This window comes from Petaurus breviceps, unplaced genomic scaffold, assembly GCF_028583685.1.
Source record: "Petaurus breviceps papuanus isolate PSGF00001 unplaced genomic scaffold, PetGlider_PUasm1.0 166, whole genome shotgun sequence".
Lineage (NCBI taxonomy): Eukaryota > Metazoa > Chordata > Mammalia > Diprotodontia > Petauridae > Petaurus > Petaurus breviceps.
In genome coordinates, this window is record NW_027185737.1 from 561,959 (window position 1) to 582,757 (window position 20,799).

At 37.2% G+C, this 20,799-nt stretch overlaps 1 protein-coding gene across 4 annotated transcripts in view; it reads left to right on the forward strand.

Annotated features, from left to right (window-relative positions):
• Positions 1–20,799, forward strand: part of PALS1 (protein associated with LIN7 1, MAGUK p55 family member) — a 142,864-nt gene that overhangs the window by 525 nt on the left and 121,540 nt on the right. Inside the window, exon 1 of one of the 4 annotated variants that reach the window (XM_069082430.1) lies at positions 128–146. The exons of the other annotated variants lie outside the window; for them this stretch is intronic. The gene's annotated coding sequence lies outside the window, so the exon portion shown is untranslated. Of the gene's footprint in view, positions 1–127; positions 147–20,799 lie in introns of those variants that run through there. 4 annotated transcript variants of the gene reach the window in all.

Here is a 20,799-nt window from a genome sequence, read left to right on the forward strand (position 1 = left end):
GTGTAAAAACTTGGAAGCTGCCCCTCCCTTAGGCTCTCTCTAGGTGGGGGACAGCCTCCTTCTGCCCCCAGCTGCACCCAGCTCGGGTCTTTGTGCTTCTCCCTAGCTCCCAGGTGGGGACTCCTCTCTATCCTGCCATAGGAGAGGTGAGAACCCACTCCGAATGCCCTCCGTTGTCAATTTGGGGGATACGTTCCCTGTGAAAATCGGGGTGTAAGCCCCTCCTTCACCTGACAATATTCTCTGCTAAGTAGGTACCTTAAAAACAAACAAACAGGTTCTGCTTTGCTTTTGGCCACTTGCTTTTATTTAGTTTTATGGCTCTAGATCAATCAGGGACTGCAAGGTGGACTTTGAATTCTCAGTGTTCTTGTACGTAATCTTGATTTTAAGGAAATCTTAAAGTAATGGTTGTGGGGGAAGGAAGGAAAGATTACTCCTTTCTTAATAGTCTTTATCTGCCTTGCAATTTAAAGTAGCTCTGTTGACTGAGTGTAGTAGTATGTGAAAGTGTGGGTTCAGTCGGCACTTTAGCTTTGTATTCCTGGCATCTAGCAACTGTACCATGCACGTAGTAGGCGTCTGATGTTTAGTGAATTGAATTTGCTTTTCGGACAGCTATGAAGTTGATTGGTAATTAAACAGTGGTGCCATATATGTACGTGTGTAAATCTATATAGTGTTTAGGGATGGTATGCCCGCCCTCTTAGTGTCTTGATTTTGAAAGCTTACTGTGGAAAAACAAGTTTTAAGTATTTAGTTAGGTGTAAATTGTAGGTGTAACTTTCAGATTTTAATAAGTAGTATTCTGTTTTTGAATAATATGCTAATTGTACATATAATTATTCCAAAATTTAATAACCTATTAAATTCTGCCTCGGAAGCAAATGACATGTTTGGGTATTGGTGTCTGAACTGTGAGTACTGGTGTGAATGGAACTTTATTAAACAAGCTTTCTTAGGCAGTGGTTTTACTGGGTCATAGGCTGTAAAGTGAAATGGACAGAGAACTAGATGTAGAAGATTTAGGTCCTGAGCCCCGTTTTCCTCCTCTGCAAATTTTTTTTAATGTAAAATTAAGCAGTTATTACTAATTTAGTTTGTTTCCATCGAGGCCAGCAATGAGATGTTGGAAGCACAGGTGCTCAACCTAATTCACTTTGCTGACCTTTTGTTTCCTCTTAATGGGCCACTGTGTAAAGTAGGTAGTCAAGTCCTGGACATGGAATCAGGAAGACTTGAGTTCAAATGTGGCTTCAGACATTGTGACCCTGGGCAAGTCATGTCTCTGTGCTTCAGTTTCCTCATCAGTAAAATGAGACTAATAATAGCATCTGCCTGGTGAGGATAAAATGAAATAATATTGGTAAAACACTTTATAAACCTTAAAGTGCTATATAAATGCTAGCTTTTACCCCGCCATCTTGGGTCTGTCCCCCCAATAATATGTTATCTGCATTCGAATTCCATAGTTCTTTCTCTGAATGTGGATAGCATTTTCCATCACCAGTTTTTTGTTGGTTTTTTTTTTTTTTTTGCTTTTTAGAGGGGGGGGAAGGCAGGGCAACTGGGGTTAAGTGACTTGCCCAAGGTCACACAGCTAGTCAAGTGTCTGAGGTCGAATTTGAACTCAGGTCCTCCTGACTCCAGGGCTGGTGCTCTATTCACACTGTATCACCTAGCCACCGGTAGCTTTTATTTTTAAAATAGTACAAAGAGGAGAGAGGCTTAGACTAGAAGATTTTTAAACTTTTTCTAGTTCAAATATGTTAAATGTTAAAAGGCCAAAGGTGAAATCAGTTAATGAAATAAGTTGAAAGTCCTTTAAAAAGAAAGAAAATAGGTAAAAGTATAGAATTTTTAAAATTAATCTTTTAAATGAATATTCTTTCCTCTGCTTTTGAGCAATTTGTTGAATGTTCTAGTGACTTACTATGGTCTGTGTAGAATTTCAACTTTGAAATTCGGTTCAAAAGGTGGGGGGTGTGAAACATTGATAGCTTGGCTTTAGTTATAAAAATCCAAACGTGTTGGAAAAAAATCAGTAAATGTGTTTAAGTACTTACTATGTGCCAGGGATACAAAATCAAGACAATTCTTTACCCATTCCTCCCCATTATGTTCTGTTGGAGGATACAATTTTTTTTACAGATCATTAAACATAGGATACATACAAAATTCACTGGGATTGGAGTGACTGGGGTGGTCCAGTGAGCAAACCTGAAAAGCCTCCTAAAGGAGGTGGTAGTTGAACTGAACATTGAAGGGAGCTAGGGGTTCTAAGAGCTGGAAGTGAGGAGGGAGAGCCTTTTAGAAAACTGGGGCAAAGGCACAGGCATTAGATGGATTTTCTGATGGTGTCTGGGAAACAGCTAGTGTGACTGAGGAATTGGGAATGGGGGGATGGGGGAGAGTAATGTAAAATCAGCCTGGAAAGATAGGCTGAAGCCATTTTGAAAGGATGTGTATTTTGTCCTGTATTCTGTGGGGGAGCCACTGGAACTTCTTGAGCTGTAGAGTAACAATCAGATTAGGAATTTAAATTTGGAACCTGTGTGGGGGATTGATTAAATGAGCGGGGAGGGAGTGGATGCAGGAAATCCATTAGGAGGCTCTTATAATAGTCTAGGCAGGTGAGAGATAATGAAGGCCTAAACTAGGGGTCCTTATGGTTGTAAGTAGAGAGAAGAGGCCAGATTCAGAGATGGACATTGATAAGCTCTGGAGGACATCTAAAGGGAATGAGTCTTAAGAAATGTATGTAAATGAGGAATTGATGATCTAAGCTATTTACTTCCAGCCTTTTCCAATTTGAGGATTTCTGTCTGTCCTCAAAATAAATTTCATGATAGAGTACAGGCCTTAAAGTGGGGAAAATCTAAGTTCAAATTGGACTCTTGCTGTTTGACCTTGGGCAAATTACTTTACCTCTTTGGAGTCTACTCATTTGTACTTACAGGGTAATTGTGAGGGTCAAATGAAATATCTTATATAATAAAGTGCTTTAGCACAGTGCCTTGTACATGCAATAGGACATATATATGTATGTATACACCCATACATATTAGCTGTGTATATGTTAGCTATTACTAGCTATTATTTAAATGATGTGGCTGGATGGTCTCTGAGGTTTACAGATAGTGTTACATATATCATCTCATTTGATCTTCATAGCAGTCCTGTGAGATAGGTGCTGTTTTACAGATGAGGAAACAGGCTGAAATGAAATTTGAACCAGGTTCTTTTTCCAGAGCCAGTACTTTTGGCAGTATATCACATGATTTGACTTTGTATTGTATTTATACAGTAATGATAGCAAATGGGATAATGTATATGAAAGCAATTACATCTTAAAACTATATGAATAGCTGTTCTGGTAATGCTGTATTACATTCTCCTGGACTTAGTTTTTCTGTTCTTCATCAGCAATATATTATAGTCTTTCCAGGAACTTTGGCTGTTTTGTCTGTCACTATTTCCTGTACAGTTTTATGTACCTGGCAAGAAAAATAGCATATGCTTTTGATCACATACTTTTAAAGAGATAAAGCAGTTAACCATTAAAAAACATAAGCATGCAGTTGTTCATTACTGTTGTTTTCTTCAATCAATCACTATGCATCTGTCTATCTCTGTCTTTATGCATTTATCTATCTGTCTTTTGAGACTTGGGGGGTTAAGTGACTCACTCAGGGTCGCACAGCTAGTAAGGCCCCGGAGGTGGATTTGTTGACTACTAAATGATCTACACAGTGCCACTTAGCTGCTCCTCACTACAAATTTATTATACTTATACTACACATCTACTGTCAGGCCCTGCGGTAAGCATGAGGGATATGAAAAGAAGCAAGAGAGTTTCTGCCTTCAACTAAAAGTTTATTTCAGGGCGGCCAGGTGGCTCAGTGAGTAAGAGCGCCAGCTCCAGCGTTAGGAGACCCGGGATCGCTTCCGGCCTCAGATGCTTGGCTTCCACACAAAAAATAACTGGCCGTGTAACCTTGAGCAAGTTGCTTAACCCTAATTGCTTTAAAAAAAAAGTTTATTTCAAATAAAAAGTGTTCTTGATTTATTTTCTTTATGCATTGTACATGGTTAAAATATATCCCTAATTAACAAAGAGCAGAGTAATTTTTTGTGAATACAGTGTTAAAAGTCACAGTGGTAATCATATTTTTTAAAAGATATGTAAATAACATGTCAGTGACTCCAGATTGAGAATGAAAAGGTTTATTTGTATACCTTTATATAAACATTTTGCAAAATCCATGACACAATGTTTACTGTATTTAGCCAAGATTTTGGGATGATAGAAAGGTTTGGGTAGGATAAGAAAACTATCCCATTTGGGCATCTCACCCAGAATAAAAACAATGGAAATAACTCCTACTTTCCCCGTACTGGCCTTTTTGTTTCTTATGGTGACACTTCATCACCTCTCCCAGTGCTTTTGCACAGGCTGTGTTCCACATGCCTATGATGGACTGCTTCCTTTCAAGAGATAGATCTCTTGGAATACCTGGCCTCCTTCAAGACTCATCTTGAGCACTGCTTTTTGTATGAGCCCTTTACTGATCCAGAGAGCTTCTGATGTCTCTCCCCACTCCCTTACCTTCTGTCTCTTTTATGTGTATTATATGTGTGTAAGTTGCCCTCCTTTGTTATAAAAAAAGCTCTTTCTAAAAAGAAATTATTTTTAAAGATTTAAGTTTTAATTAACAACCTACTTTTTCTCCTTTTCACCTTTGCCCCTTTTCCTCCAGTTGAGGGGAATAAAAAAAGAAAAATACTCCCACAGTGGCTGTATCCAAAACAGTATGTCTCATTTTGCATCTTGAGTCCATCACCTCTGTTGTCAGGAGGTAGGTAGCATGCTCAGTTGTCCACCAGAATCCTAGTTGGTCATTGATCACAGTTGAGTCTTTTAAAGGTGTCTTCATGATATTGTTATTGTATAAATTGTTCTCCTGGTTTTATTCATTTCACTGTACCAGGTCTTACAGATTTTCACAGGTTTCTCTGAAATTACCCTTTTCATAATTTTTTTTGTGGTATAGTAATATTCCATTACGTTTATATACTATAGTTTGCTCAGCCATTCCCCAATTAATATTCTTTAGGACCAGTACTTTTACTTTTGTGTTTATATCCCTGGTGTGTAGGACTTGATAAATCCATTTGTTTATTTAATTTTTGGTGGCGTTAGGAATGTTAGAACTTTCCTCATTATAATCTCCTTTCACTGATTAAGTGAAATCAGAATTAAGTGATCAGGGGCAAAAAACATAGTTAGGAAATTTGTTCTTAAATCAAAGCTGTTTTCTGCCTTTGAAACTTCTGCACTTTGTTTCTATGTCTGCCCTAAGGCCAACCAGAACAAGTTTATAATCCATCTTCTACATGACATTTCTTCAGATCCTTGAGGCAAGTTACGTTTACTGAAAGTCTCTTCAGTTTCAGGTTAAACATGCCCCTTTCCTTCTGCTGATCATGCTGTAGTCTGGTCTTGAGACTTTTCACCATCCTGGTTGCCTTCCTCTGGTTGTTTTTTTAATTGTCTTTCTTTTTTTTTTCTTCCATTTTTCAAATGCTTTATTAACTTCTGATTTACATCATTCATTTCTGCCAGATTTTGAGTTGCACATTTTCTTCCCGTTTTTCCCCTACCCACTGCCCCAAAATAGCAGTCCCACAGGATATCCCTTCCTCCAATCTGCTCTCTGCCATATTTTCTCCTATACCCCTTTCGACTTTTCCAGTAGGGCATGGTGGATCTCTATGCCCCAGTGCCTGTTTATCTTATTTCCCAATTACATGTAAAATAGTATTAATAATAGTGTGTGTGTGTGTGTGTGTGTGTGTGTGTGTGTGTATATATGTGTATGTAGTTAAACATTTGATTTTAAAACTTTGAATTCCAGATTCACTCCCTTCCTCTCGTCACCCACTCTTACTGGGAAGATAAGCAGTTCAGTATAGGTTGCACATGTGTAGCTAATGCAAAACAATAACATAGTAGATATATTGTAAAAGACAAACTATATTTCCATCCCTCCTATCCCACCTCCCACTTGTTCTGTTCTCTACTTTGATCCCATCCCTTTTCAAAAGTGGATGCTTTCAACTTCCCTCCCCCCCAACCTGCCTTCCCTTCTATCATCCCCCCTCTGATCCCCTTCCCTTCTACTCTTCTGTAGAGTGAGATGCCCTATTTAGTGTATATTTCATTCCCTCCCCAAGCCAAATTCAATGAGAATAAGGTTGACCCATTCCCTTTTGCCTTCCTATTCCTCTCCTCCATTGTAACCATTTTCCCTTGCCTCTTCTATATGAGATAGTTTACCCCAATCTGTCTCTCCCCATCTCCTCTCATTATATTCCTCTCTCATCTCTTAATTTCACCTTTTAAGTATCATCCCTTCCTGTTACATTGGTCCTGTGCCCTCTATCTATGTATACCTGTAAGCATATATACACATTCACATATATATTCATATGCCCATATACCCTCATATATAGACATATATATATATACACATATGTATATATTTCTATTCCCTTCAACTATTTTCATACTGACAAAAGTTTCATCAGTTACAATTATTGTTTTTCCATGTAGGAATGTTAATAGTTCAACTTGGATAAGTTCCTTATGATTTCTTTTCCCTGTTTACCTTCTCATGCTTCTCTTGCTTCTTGTATCTGAATGTCAAATTTTCTATTCAATTCTGCTTTTTTCATCAAGAATGCTTGAAAGTCCTCTATTCCACTGAATGACCATCTTTTCCCCTGAAACATGATACTCAGTTTTGCTGGGCAGGTGATTCTTGGTTTTAATCCCAGCTCCTTTGCCCTCTGGAATATCATATTCCAAGCCCTTCGATCCCTCAGTGTAGAAGCTGCCAAATCTTGGGTTATCCTGATTGTGTTTCCACAATTTTCAAATTGTTTCTTCCTGGCTGCTTGTAATATTCTCTCCTTAATCTGGGGTTTAATTGTCTTTCTTAAAATGTGGTTCCTAGATGTGGTCTGACAAGGGAAGAGTACAGCATGATTATCACTTCCCTATTACTTGAACCTGTGCCTCTCAGCTAGATGGTACAGTGTGTAGAGTGCCTACCCTGGCTTCAGGAAAACCCAAATTCAAATATGGCCTTAGACTTTATTAGCTGTGTGACCCTGAGCAAGTCACTTACCTTTTTTGTCTTAATTTCCTCATCTATAAAATGAGCTGGAGAAGGAAATGGCAAACTACTCCAGGATCTGCCAAGAACCCCCCTACCTCACTCCCCCAAAAAAGGAGGTCATAAAGAGTTGGATATGTCTGCAGAAATGACTGAAATGCTCCTTAGGGTACCCTGAATTGAGCTGTTGGCTCATTGAGCTTATAGTCTAGTACACTTTCCCCTGTCCCATCTTTTTTGCATGAATTTTTTTTGAGACATCCCTCCTCTTTTTGTCCCTGTGAAGTCTTTTAAATCCAAATATAAAATCTGACTTCGTGGCCCCCTTTGGAGTTTTCATGGTAGACAGCTCTGGTATATTTGCCAAGAAAACCCTAAATGGGGTCAGGAAGAGTCAGACACAGCTGAGATGACTGAACAACAAGAAAATAAAACCTGATATTTTTGAATGAATGAATGATAAAAGAATTTTTTAATGCTTATTATGTGCCAGGTACCTTGCTAAGTGCTACAGTGCTAAATACAAGTAAGTAAGCAAGTCATCCCCTGCCCTGAAGACGTTACCTTCTGATGGAGGAAGAAAATATATTAAAGGAAGTTGAGGTGTTGGAAGTTGGGGTGGTGTGGGGTTTCATCATGGTTTGGAAATGGCCTAGAAGTATTGTGATTCCAGGCAAGGTTGTCCACCTATCACAGTTCAGCATAGGAATTGAATCCAAAGTTTTGATAAGAGAGCAGTGAGGAGTATGCATGATGTAGAAAATGGGTAAGAAGTTTATTAAATTTTGTCTTTTAAGATTTAACCCAATGCTCTAGGTTGGGAGTTGGCAAACCGCAGCCTGCATTTTAGCCCACACTGTTTTTGTGCATCTAGGAGATTTACTTTTTTTAAAATAAGACCTTATTGTATTTAAAAATACAAAAACCATTCTTTGCTGTGGGGCCATAGAGTAAGAGGCAGAGGGCAAGGCATTGTTTGCCAAGTCCTGTCATAGATTATTAAGGGATTTCTGGAAACTAGTATTATTAGTATTACTAGTACTATTAATAAACTATTTTTTCTTGTTTTGATTGATATCAGACAACCATCAAACATTTATTAAGTGACCACTATCTTCTAGACACTGTGTTAGGGTTGCAAAGACAAAAATGAAGCTGTTCTTGCTCTCAGGGGTTTTCCATTCTAGGAGACTGACTGCATGCACATACATGACTCTTTGTAAAATACACAAAGAGGAGATGCCAGGTAATTTGAAGGAAAGGCATTAGCCCCTGGTGGGAGGGGGTGGAGTGGGGATGCTAAAAAAAAAAAAAGACCTCATGAAGAAGGTAGCACTTGAGACTTTTGGATGGAAACCAGGGATTCCAAGAGGTTAGGTGGAGGTAAAGGGGGAGTGAATTATAGGTATGAGGGTCAGCCAGTGGAAAGGTATGGAGATGACATATGAGAAATGGTATGCTCTGTGTGTTATGTACAGCAAGAAGGCCAGTTTGACTAGACCATAGTGTACGTGAAAGGGGAAGGTGAAAGAAATAAAGTAGGAAAGGTGAAATGAGGCCAAATTTAAAGAGTCTTAAATGCCAGCCAGAGGAGTTTATATTTTCTCCTCCGTTAACAGTTTGAACTTGTTGAATAGAGGAACAACTTGGTCCTTGATAGTTGTGTGCCAGTTGTGGGTAGGATGAAATGAACTGGAGAGAGAAGTGAGAAACTGAGAGACCAATTAGGAGGCTATAACAGATAAGAGTTGAGGAAGGCCCAAGTAAAGATGGTGTTCCATTCAATATTTTGCTATTGTTTAAACCTATTTAAGAAAGATCAAAATGGATAAACTTGCTCGCTGTTCCCAGGAAAATATTTCCCCTACTTGCCTTTGCACAGATAGTCCATGTGTACAGATGTTTCCCCTCATAGAACTATTAACTTCTTTAAGTCAGAGCTCAGTCATACGCCTATGTGAGACTTTATATAGAAAGTGAGTTTTCAGGTTAATTTTTTTGGGTAGGAGTGGGGTGAAAGGCTCTGGAGAGTTTTGAAAGATACAAAGGGATTTTTAAGAGGATAAGCTAAAAAGGGATTACATTCCAGGCATGGGGGACAGTTTCTGTAGGAACAGATGTAGGAGTCAAGTACAAAAGGCCATTCTGACCAATATCCACATAGTTCAACAGATTCATATTCCTGAACCACAATTCCAACCATTTTATCCCCTTGCTCAAGAAAAGAAAATTTAGTGGCTTTAAGACAGACTAGTGCTTAAAACTGGTCATAACCTGACTGTAGCCTATTTTTGCAGTGTAGTATATATTTTTGCAGTTCATTTTGTGGTCCAGCCAAATTAGTCTGCTTTGTTCTTCCCTCAAATTGTATGACATTGTTTGCTGTCTAGGTGCTTTTGCACAGGCTATCACCCCCTCATGGCAAGAATACACTCTATCTTCACCTCTGACTCAGAATCTCTTAATTTCCCTCAAAGCTTGGGAAGCTATGATTCCCAAGGTATCACAGGAAACCTATACTCATTCCCCCCAGTTGCTAGTGCCCTCCCCCTTCATGTATTTTATATTTAACTTCATTTGTACTTGTCTATCTGCCTCTCAGAAAGTAAGATCCTCAAGGGCACTCTGTTGCCTTTCTGTTTTTGTATTGCTAGAATCTAGCATATGATAGATGTTTAATAAATAAATGTTTGTTGAATAGAAGTAAATGGAATAGATATACAGTCATTTTCTCATTTGAACTTGTCAATTTAATAATAGGAGTGAGGGGTGCTTTTGTTTCCTGCTCACCATTTATATGACCTTCTGATAGTGTCATTTCTTATGGATCATTAATATTTCATTGCATTTATATATCACAGGTTAGCTATTCCCCACTTACTGGACATTTAGGTTGCTATTATGAACAATGATTTTAGATTTTTGTATAGATTATTTGTTTCTTTTGTTTCTGTCAATAGCATCTTCAGGCAAGAGTGCTAGTGGATCACTGGATCAAAGGATAATGAAGTTTTATAGCTCTTATGGTATAGTTCTATATTGCTTTCCAAAAAGACTCAACCAATTCATAGCTGTGCTGGCAATGAATAATAACCTATCTGTTTTCCCAAAGCCGTACCAGCATAAAATTTTACTGTGATTTACTATTTGTATCTCATAGTTTTATGTTTAATTTCTTTTATTTGTAAATTTTTTATTTATTTTAAACTTAAATACAAAACAAGAAAAAAAATTGCCATGTATACAGCAGAACATGAGAGGATTCAATATAAAACAATAAATTTCCATTTCAAGAAAACCTATTTAATAAATACAACACATTGTTTTCAAAGCTGCCCAGCTTTTCTTTGCTTCCATATAGGTTTTCTTTTGTTTTCTATTGTGTACTTTATTTTATTTATTTATTTTCTGCAGGGGGGAAGGCAGGGCAATTGGGGTTAAGTAACTTGCCCAAGGTCACGTGGTTAGTAAGTGTTAAGTGTCTTAGGGCACATTTGAACTCAGGTCCTCCTGACTCCAGGTCCCGTGCTCTATTCACTGCACCACCTAGCCACCCTTGCTGTGCACTTTATACTTTTTTTCCCTTCTTGCACCCTAAAAAAGTCTACAATTAAGTGCAGATATATATATATATATATATATATATATATATATATATATATATACACACACACACATATACATAGATATCTATAAGCATATAAGCATATATACACATATGTACACACATATATGTGAGTGTACTATGCTTATTTCCATTTATCTGTTTTTCCAAAGGTGGATAGCATCTTCCTTCATGAGTCCAAGTCTTTTCTATGTTTTTCTAAATCAACCAACTCAGCATTTCTTGTTATCAGCAATATTCCAACCCAGTCACAAAATCCTGTCAGAGATTGTCTTTGAAAGTTACCCCCCCCACACAACTTTCTGCATTCCTTCTTTTCTTGGCAATATAGGTTTTATTTATACAACGAAATTTTAATTTAAAATAATCAAAATTATCCATTTTACACTTCAACAATGCTTTCACCTTAATTTGCTTTTTTACATCCTTTTCCTCTAGTTTCTTTGAAATCCCTGATCTTTTGTTCTTCCCAGTGAACTTTTTTTTTCTTAAACTCAGTGAGATAATTTTTTAGTAATTTAATTGGGATGGCATTGAATAAATAGATTTGTTAGATTGTCATTTTTATTTAAAATACTGGTTTTACCTGCCCATAAACAATAAATATTACTTTAGTTATTTACATCTGATTTTATTTGTATGAAATGTGTTTTATGTTTGTGTTCATATGGTTCCTGTGTCTGTTTTGGCAGAAATACTCTAAAGTATTTTATACTGTCTAGTTATTTTAAATGGTCTAAAACAATATAGAATAATATTGCTGACACAGTGTAGTTTCCCTATTTTTCTCTTTTGATTAAATCTATTTTAGTTTTAACTTTGAGTTCATGATTATTAACCCTGCTTTTTTATTACATAATAAATTTTGCTCCTGTTCTTTATGTCCCTATGTGATAGCTCTCATTTTTAGTGTTTCCTGAAAGCAACATATTGTTGAATTCAAATTTTTAATCTGATTTTTGCATTTCATGGGTAAAATCATCTGTAATGGGAATGCAAATTTGGAAGATCTTCCCTGCCCCTAGGCTAAAATGCACCTGAAGCCTGGGGAGGGAGGCTTGTTTTTCAGTAGATACTTCTTGATTGGCCAGTGAGTCAATAAGGTTGTTACATTCTTTGAGCCAGGAGAAGGCTATATAAGCCCTGATGTGTAGCTTTGTTTTGGGACTCACTTTGAGAAGTGTTCTGTGATTTGATCTGAATTCTGGGAAGCCGTTGTTGAGAGTCCCCCGGCTTTGAAAAACCCAGATGTTGACTGGGTATGGATGTAATGGTTGGACAGTTTGGAAAGCTGTCTACTTGATCTGTTAATGTCTTGATAATTCTGTCTGTATATTTTGAAGTTTGGGGTGCTGACCTTTTTCCCCTGAACAAGGTAAACGATATATGTCTGACTGATTAAAGTAAGCTTGTTAACCCATTTTGAGTTGCTTTCCTTTAACAAAGCAGACCCAAGAACCTGTGGTGGTAGCAAACCCTGAGGACGCTTGGGGTGCGTGCTGCTACATCATCCCATTCACATTCTAAGCTGTAGTTACTTGTGTATTTTACTCTTTTCTATTTTTCCTCACTATCTTTCTCACTCTATTTACCTTATCCCTTCTTATTTCTCTGCTTTACTTCTGCTCAGCTACCCACATCTCCCAAGAGTCTCTCCCTTATCCTCTGTCCCATACCAATTCCCTTGCCCTCTTATTTCTTTCTGAATTTAGAAGACTTATACACTTCTAGATATGTGTTGTTTCCTCTTTAACCCATACTCAATGACAGTAAAGTTTCAGTACAACCTTCTCTCCTCCCTACTAGCTTCTTCTGTATCAGTTTTTCTTTTTATGCCTCATTTGAACGATTCTCTCTCCTTATCACTCCTTTTTGTCCTTCCCTACACAGTTTTATTTGTTAGAATCACCCCATCATACTCAATTCAGCCCAAGTCTTTCTTTTAGATGACCTAAATGGTGTTGTCAGTCTTAGGCTAATATTTTCACATATAAGAAAAAACCAATTTGAACTTATTGTGTCCCTTCTTATTGGTTTTTAATATTGTTTGCCTTACATTTCCCCTGGGTGTTATATGTCAAATTTTCCCTTAAGCTCTGGGGGTTTTGTCACAAAAACCTGACAATCTTTCAGTTCACTAAATGTCCTTTTTTTCTTCATTCAGATTTACTTAACTTTGCTGGGTAAGTTACCCTTGGTCATAACCCCAACTCTTTTGCTCTACAAAATAAAGTATTCTAAGTTTTGCTAGGTCTTCTGTAATTCTTGTTGTAATTCCATGATACTTAAATTATTTTTTTTCTTGTTGCTTCCAGTATTTTCTTCTGAACCTGGGAGCTTTGAAATTTGCTATGATATTGCTGTAAGTTTTCCTCCTAGGATCTCTTTCAGGTGGTAATTGGTAGATTTTTTCTATTTCTGTTTTGCCTTCTTGTTCTAGAACGTCAGGGAAATTTTCCTTGATAATTTCTTGTAATATAGTATCAATATTCTTTTTTATAGTAATTTTCAGGTTGTCCGACATAAGTTTTATGTTTAATTTCTAATAATCATGGTATCTGAACTCTTCTTATTGTATTTATTTTGTGTTTCTTTTGGGAATTTTGAGAATAATAAATTTTGAGAATTTAAATTAAAATTTTAAATAAATTTAAATTGTGATTAGTACCAGTTATATTTCCCAATGACCTCTCCACTAACAAATCGTCCTCTATCATCAACATAGTTAAGCAAGCTTAGTCCATTAGCAGAGTTTTCTTAAATGCCTGCCATGTGTTGGTGTTGGGCGAGGTCCTAGGATACACACAAAAAGCAAGTTTCCCTGACTTCAAGGAACTTAAGGGGGGAGGGGAGGAGAGGGGGCAGGGCAACAGCCTCTGAAAAAAATGAGAGCAATCAGTAAATGCCTCTTGCCGGGGAGGATGCCAAGAGGCAGAAGAGGAGAGGAAGGCAGGAGATGTAACGTTATGTTTGGAGACAACAGGCCAGTTAAGGCGGACTGTGCATGAGGAGGAATGATATAGCTTGGAAAGATAGGTTGGCACCAGCCTGGCAGATTGTAAAGTGGTTTGTATTTTATTCAGTGGGGAGCCCAAGGAGATTTTTTAGCAGGGTATTGTAATGGTCAGATTTGTCCTTTAGGAGTATTTGTTTAGCATCTTTGTAGAAGATGGATTAGAGCAAGGGAGAGAGACTAGAGGAAAATCTAAGAGCCTGGACTAAGCTGATTATAGTGTGAGTAGAGAGAGAGATGTTGAATGACAACATTTGGTAATTTACTGGATTGGGATATGGGTGGGAGATAGGAAAAGCAGAGGATGACTCCTAGGTTACTTGTGCCCTTGAGGAAAATTGGAAGCAGGGGAAGGTTTTTTTGGGGGGAAAATGAGTTCTGTTGTGAACATACTGAGTTGTGATGATATCGTTGTAGGCATATGAAGTTGAGAGACTGGAGTTCTGGAGAGAGTTGATGGCTAGATGAATAGATTTGAGTCAAATATATCGAAATAAAATAGTTGAATCCATAGGAGCTACTGAGATAACTGAGGGTTTACAGAGTTAGAATGTTAGAGTGAGAAGAGGAGGGTACCCAGCATGGAGTCACGGGCTGTACATTTTTATAGGGTGTCAGACCTGAATGATGAACTCATGATGAACTTGCATATCAGTCAGTAGTTCTTTACTGTGTTAACAGCACTTTTAAGTTCTGGAAATACAAAGAAAAAGCAAAAATAGCCCTTGCCCTCAAGAAACTTTATTCTCATTCAAGAGACAATATGTACAATATGTATCTTGGCCATAAAAGTTCATAAAGACTAGATGGGAGGTAGCTTCAGAGGAGGACGGATTAATAGCTGGAGTAGCCTGAAAAGATGCAGAAGATGGCTCTTGATTTGAGTCTTGAAGGAAGCCATGGATTCTAAGAGATAGAAGATAGGAGGACAGTTAGTTCGTGAAGAATGTGGGATGGAGTGAGAAATAACAGGTAGGCCATCATGATTGGACAATAGAATTCTTGGATGGGAGTAATGTTAAAGAAGCTTGGAAAGATATAAGGGAACACTCTAAATGCCAGAAGAGTTTGTTATTTTATCCTAGGGGTAATAGGAAGCCATTGGACCATGAGTAACATAGTCACACCTCTGCTTAATAAATTCTTGTTGATTGATTGTAAAATAAACATAGTATTAATTAGTGAGTCAGTGTTATATAATATATATAGAATGTTAGACATAGAATCATGTAGATCTTGAACTTTTTTTGAGCTTCAGTTTATGATCAGTAAAATGATATGTTTGTAATAATAGTACCCATATTATTTATTGTGATGGTCAAATAAAATAATGTTTTTAAAGTACTTTGCAGACGTTAAGGCATTATGTAAATATGTCAGTTATTAACATAATTTTTTTTCTCTTGAGTTCTGTAACTTCTGAGTAGACTTTCTGGGGGAAAGTTGATTTTGAAACAGAAAAATCACATTAGAAAGAGGTAATATTTATGGAAGGGTTGTATTCATCCTTTGCCTTAGTATATGACACTGAAGGTCTACAAAAAGTTAAATGGACAGTCCTGATTTTTGCACATGTTAAAAGCATAGTAAGACCAATGTATTACACAGTTAAGGGGAAAAATAACAAAAATGAGTAGAGTGCTAGATTTGGAGTTAATAAGACTCAGGTTCAAATTTATCTCTGACCTTATGTAACCTTGGGAAAGTCACTTACCTCGTGTGCCTCAAAAAACTTCCTAAGGTTTATCTTAGTCATGAATCTGTTGTAATTTGTGTTAGTGGGGTGAGTTCCCATGCCTGCAATTGTGAAGGAAAAAAACCTCACCATATTAATTTCTATTTTGCTGTGTTTGATCTTAAATTAAGTCAAATGCATGTTTTTAAAATTGCCTACTACAGTGCACTGGACACTGGGATACAAAAATTTCTTAACTCACCAGCTAGAAATGCTACAAGCTGGAGGGTAGTTAAAATTATTATTATACTATCACCTTACCCTTTTAACTCAGTGACTAAAGGCGGAACATGTCTAAAGTTTCCTTTGTTTTTTAATTTGATTTTTTAAAATTACATTTTTATTTATTTTGTTAAATATTTTGTGAATACATGGAAAATTTTTTTTAATATCTTTTTTTTTTCCAAATGCTTTATTCTGGTTTACATCATTCATTTCCACCAGATTTTGAATTACAAATTTTCTCCCCGTTTTTCCCCTACCCATTGCCCCAAAATAGCAGTCCCACAGGATATCCCCTCCTCCAATCTTCTCTCTCCCATATCTTCTCCCATACCCCTTTCGACTTTTCCAGTAGGGCATGGTGGGTCTCTATGCCTGTAATCTTATTTCCCAATAACATGTAAAATAGTATTAATTAATAATATATATTTGTATACAATATAAAATGTATATAATAATAATGTATATATGATTTTAAAACTTTGTATTCCAGATTCATTCCTTTCCTCCGTTGTCACCCACCCTTACTGGGAAGATAAGCAATTCAGTATAGGTTATATATGTATAGCTAATGCAAAGCATTACCGCAGTAGTTATATTGTAAAAGACTGACTATATTTCCCTTCCTCCTGTACCACCTCCCACTTGTTCTATTCTCTGCTTTGATCCCATCCCTTTTCAAAAGTGGGTGCTTCCAACTTCCCTCCCTCCCCCCAGCCTGCTCTCCCTTCCATCGTTCCCCCTCTTGTCCCCTTTCCCCCTACTGTCCTGTAGGATGAGATACCCTATTAAGTGTGTATGTCATTCTCTCCCTGAGCCAAATTCAATGAGAATAAGGTTGACCCATTCCATTTTGCCTTACTATTCTTCCCCTCCATTGTAACCATTTTCCCTTGCCTCATTCTATCTCTCCTCATCTCCTCTCCTTATATTCCTCTCTCACCTCTTAATTTCACCTTTTAAGTATAATCCCTTCCAGTTAAATTGGTCCTGTGCCCTCTATGTATGTATACCTATAAACATATATACACACATTCACATATGTATTCATATGCCCATATACCCTCATATATAGACATATATATATTTCTATTCCCTTCAACTACTGAGAAAAGTTTCATCAGTTACAATTATTGTTTTTCCATGTAGGAATGTTAATAGGTCAACTTGGATAAGTTCCTTATGATTCCTTTTCCATGTTTACCTTCTCATGCTTCTCTTGCTTCTTGTATCAGAATGTCACATTTTCTGTTCAATTCTGCTTTTTTCATCAAGAATGCTTGAAAGTCCTCTATTCCACTGAATGACCATCTTTTCCCCTGAAACATGATACTCAGTTTTGCTGGGCAGGTGATTCTTGATTTTAATCCCAGCTCCTTTGACCTCTGGAATATCATATTCCAAGCCCTTCGATCCCTCAGTGTAGAAGCTGCCAGATCCTGGATTCTCCTGATTGTGTTTCCACAATTTTCAAATTGTTTCTTCCTGGCTGCTTGTAATATTTTCTCCTTGATCTGGGAATTCCGGAACCTGACTGTAATATTCCTAGGAGTTTTCTTTTGGAGATCTTTTTCAAGAGGTGATTGGTGGATTCTTTCAACCTCTATTTTGCCCTCTGGTTCTAAAACATCAGGGCAGTTTTCCTTGGGAATTTCTTGAAGGATGATTTCTAGGTTCTTTTTTTGATCATGGCTTTCAGGGTAGTCCAATAATTTTTAAATTATCTTTCCTGGATCTATATTCCAGGTCAGTTGTTTTCCCAGTGAGATATTTCACATTGCCTTTTGCTTTTTCATTTGTTTAGATCTGTTTAATAATATCTTGATTTCTCATAAAATCACTAGCTTCTATTTGCTCCAATCTAATTCTGAAGGAATGATTCTCCTCATTGAGCTTTTGAAATTCTTTTTCCATTGGGCAAATTCGTTTTTTTAAGGCATTCTTCTCCTCATTGACTTTTTGAGCCTCTTTTGTCATTTGAGTTAGTCTATTTTTTTTTTTTTTTGGCTTTTTGGAGGGAAATTGGGATGAAGTGACTTGGTTTTTTTTTTTTTTTTTGCATGTGTTAAATGTCTGAGTCCGGATTTGAACTCAGGTCCTCCTGACTCCAGGGCCGGTACTCAATTCACTGTGCCACCTAGCCGCCCCTAAAGAGGTGCCTGCCTTTAAGTACTTTACAACCTAGGTTACATTTCTCCTGACTTTTCCTTTTTCTTTTTGGGAGGGCAATTGGAGTTAAGTGACTTGTCCAAAGTCACACAACTAGTGTGTCAAGCATCTGAGGTTGTATTTGAACTCAGGTCCTCCTGACTCCAGGGCCAGTGCTCTATTCATTGCGCCACCTAGCTGCCCGAGTTAGGTGATATTGTGAGACCCATGCTTTAGGAAAATCATTTTATCAGCTATGGAAGGTGTGAATTAGAATGGGGAGATACTTGAAGCCAGAGGTCTGTTTAGAAAGCTAGTATAATTATTTAGGTAAGTAATGATGAGGGTCTGAACTAGTTTAGTATCTGTGTGACTAGAGAAAAGGGAGTGTATGTGAGAGATTGAAGAGAGAAAGAAATGACAAGATTTGTCCACTGATTGGGTAGGTGAATTGAGGAAGACTGATGACTAGAAGAATGATAGTTAATAGTAGAAGTTCAGAAGAGGAGAGCATTTTGGGGAAAAGAGGAGTTCTGTTTTGGACATGTTGATTTTGAGATGTATATGGGACATCCAGTTTAAAATATCTGATGGGGACTTGATGTTTTACTGAAACTCAGAAGAGAGACTAGGATTAAATAAATAGATCTGGGTATCAATTCCATTGAGATATGATATTTGAACCTATGGAAGCTGATGAGTCCACTGAATGAGAATATATAAATAGAAGTCTGAGAACGAACCTAAAAACAGTTTTTTAATGATTGTATGGTATCTAAAGAATGATGTGAAATTAAGCCATGCTAAAGTTTGTGTCAGTTTTTCAGTAGCATTGATTCAGAACCATTTCATACTCCAAGAATTAAAAAAAACTAAGGAAGTCTAAAACTAATTTTTTTTAGCTAAACAATCCTTTTTTTCCCCTTCAGAACTTTTTATTTGATTTAGTGGTTTTTAGACATCTTTAACCTCTTATAATTTTTTATCAGTAATTATAGATTTTAGCCTTTTGCCTTCTATATATCCTCATAGAGAAACATCTATTCCCATGATATGTTACCCTTTAATATAAATGATTTCCAAGTGTACATGTCTTAATCTACTGATCTTTAGTTTTATTTTGTGGTATAGCAATGATTTCAGCATGATTTCCTATCACCCACATGTTTGAAGCAAAACATTTTCTCTCACCTCTTAATTTTATTTTTTAGATATCATGCCTTCATATTCAACTCATCCTGTGTCCTCTGTCTATGTATACATGAAAACATACATTTGCCCACACTCACATACGTATTTATGTACACATATACCCTCCTTACATACATATATATTCCCTTCAACTATCCTCATACTGAAAAAAGTCTTTTGAGTTACAATTATTATTTTTCCATGTAGAAATGTAAGTAGTTCAACTTTAATAAGTCCCTTATGATTTCTTTTCCTGTTTACTTTCTCATATTTCTCTTGCTTCTTGTATTTGAAAGTCAGATTTTCTGTTCAGCCCCACTTTTTTTCATCAAGAATGCTTGAAAATCCTCTATTTCATTGAATGACCATATTTTCCTCTATAGCATTATACTCAGTTTTGCTGGGTAGGTGATTCTTTGTTTTAGTTCTAGCTCCTTTGACCTCTGGAATATCATATTCCAAGCCCTTTGATCCCTTAATGTAGAAGCTGCTGCTAGGTTTTGTATTATCCTGACTGTGTTTCCACAATACTCAAATTGTTTCTTCCTGACTGTTTGCAGTATTTTCTCCTTGACCTGTGAACTCTGGAATTTGGCTATAATATTCCTAGTAGTCTTTCTGGGATCTTTTTCAAGAGGTGAACAGTGAATTCCTTTGATTTCTATTTTGCCCTCAGGTTTTAGAATACAGGGCAATTTTGCTTGATAATTTCTTGAAAGATGTTGTCTAGGCTCTTTTTTTTTGATCATGGCTTTCAGGTAGTCCAATAATTTTTAAATTATCTCTCCTGGATTTATTTTCCAGTTCAGTGGTTTTTCCAATGAGATATTTCATATTGTCTTCTAATTTTTTTCATTTGAATCTGTTTTATAGAATCTTGATTTCTCATAAAGTCATTAGCTTCCAGTTGCTGCAATCTAATTTTGAAGGAGTTATTCTCTTCAGTGAGTTTTTGACATTCCTTTTCTGTCTGGCAAGTTTGGCTTTTTAAGGCATTCTTCTCATTGGCTTTTTGGGCCTCTTTTGCCATTTGAGTTAGTCTTATTTTTTAGGGTGTTATTTTCTTCAGTGCATTTTTGGGTCTCCTTTTTATGATTTTCTTGCATCATTCTCATTTCTCTTCCCAATTTTTCCTCTACTTCCCTTACTTGCTTTTCAAAATCCTTCTTGAGCTCCTCCATGGCCTGTTAACTATTTCATATTTTTCTTGGAGGCTTTTGATGCAGGAATTCTGACTTTGCTGTCTTCCTCCCACTCCATGCCTTGATCCTTTTTTTGTCCCCAAAAAAGGATTCTGAGGTCTGTCTGTGCTTCCTCTGCTTGCTCATCTTGCCAGCCAATTACTTGACTTTTAAACTCTTTGCCATGGTAGAACTCTGCTTCCAGAGAGGAGAGCTTTGTCCCAGATTTCTGGGGTTTTCACAGCTGCTGGAGCTATTAGTTGTTTGCCCCCCCTACAGCCCCCATATGCTCTGGCTCAATGTTCACACACCTCAGGACCACCACCCAAGACAGTGATCCAGATCTAAGCAGATTAAAGCAAGGGCAATTTCCATCTGAATGGTCACTTGGTCCCCCTATGATCTACAAACCAGGAGCTCCTAAGGCAACCAGGTTGTGGTATCACCTCTGGCTGCTTCTCGCCCCAGGGGCAGAGGCCGGACCGGTGCTCTTCAATTCCCCC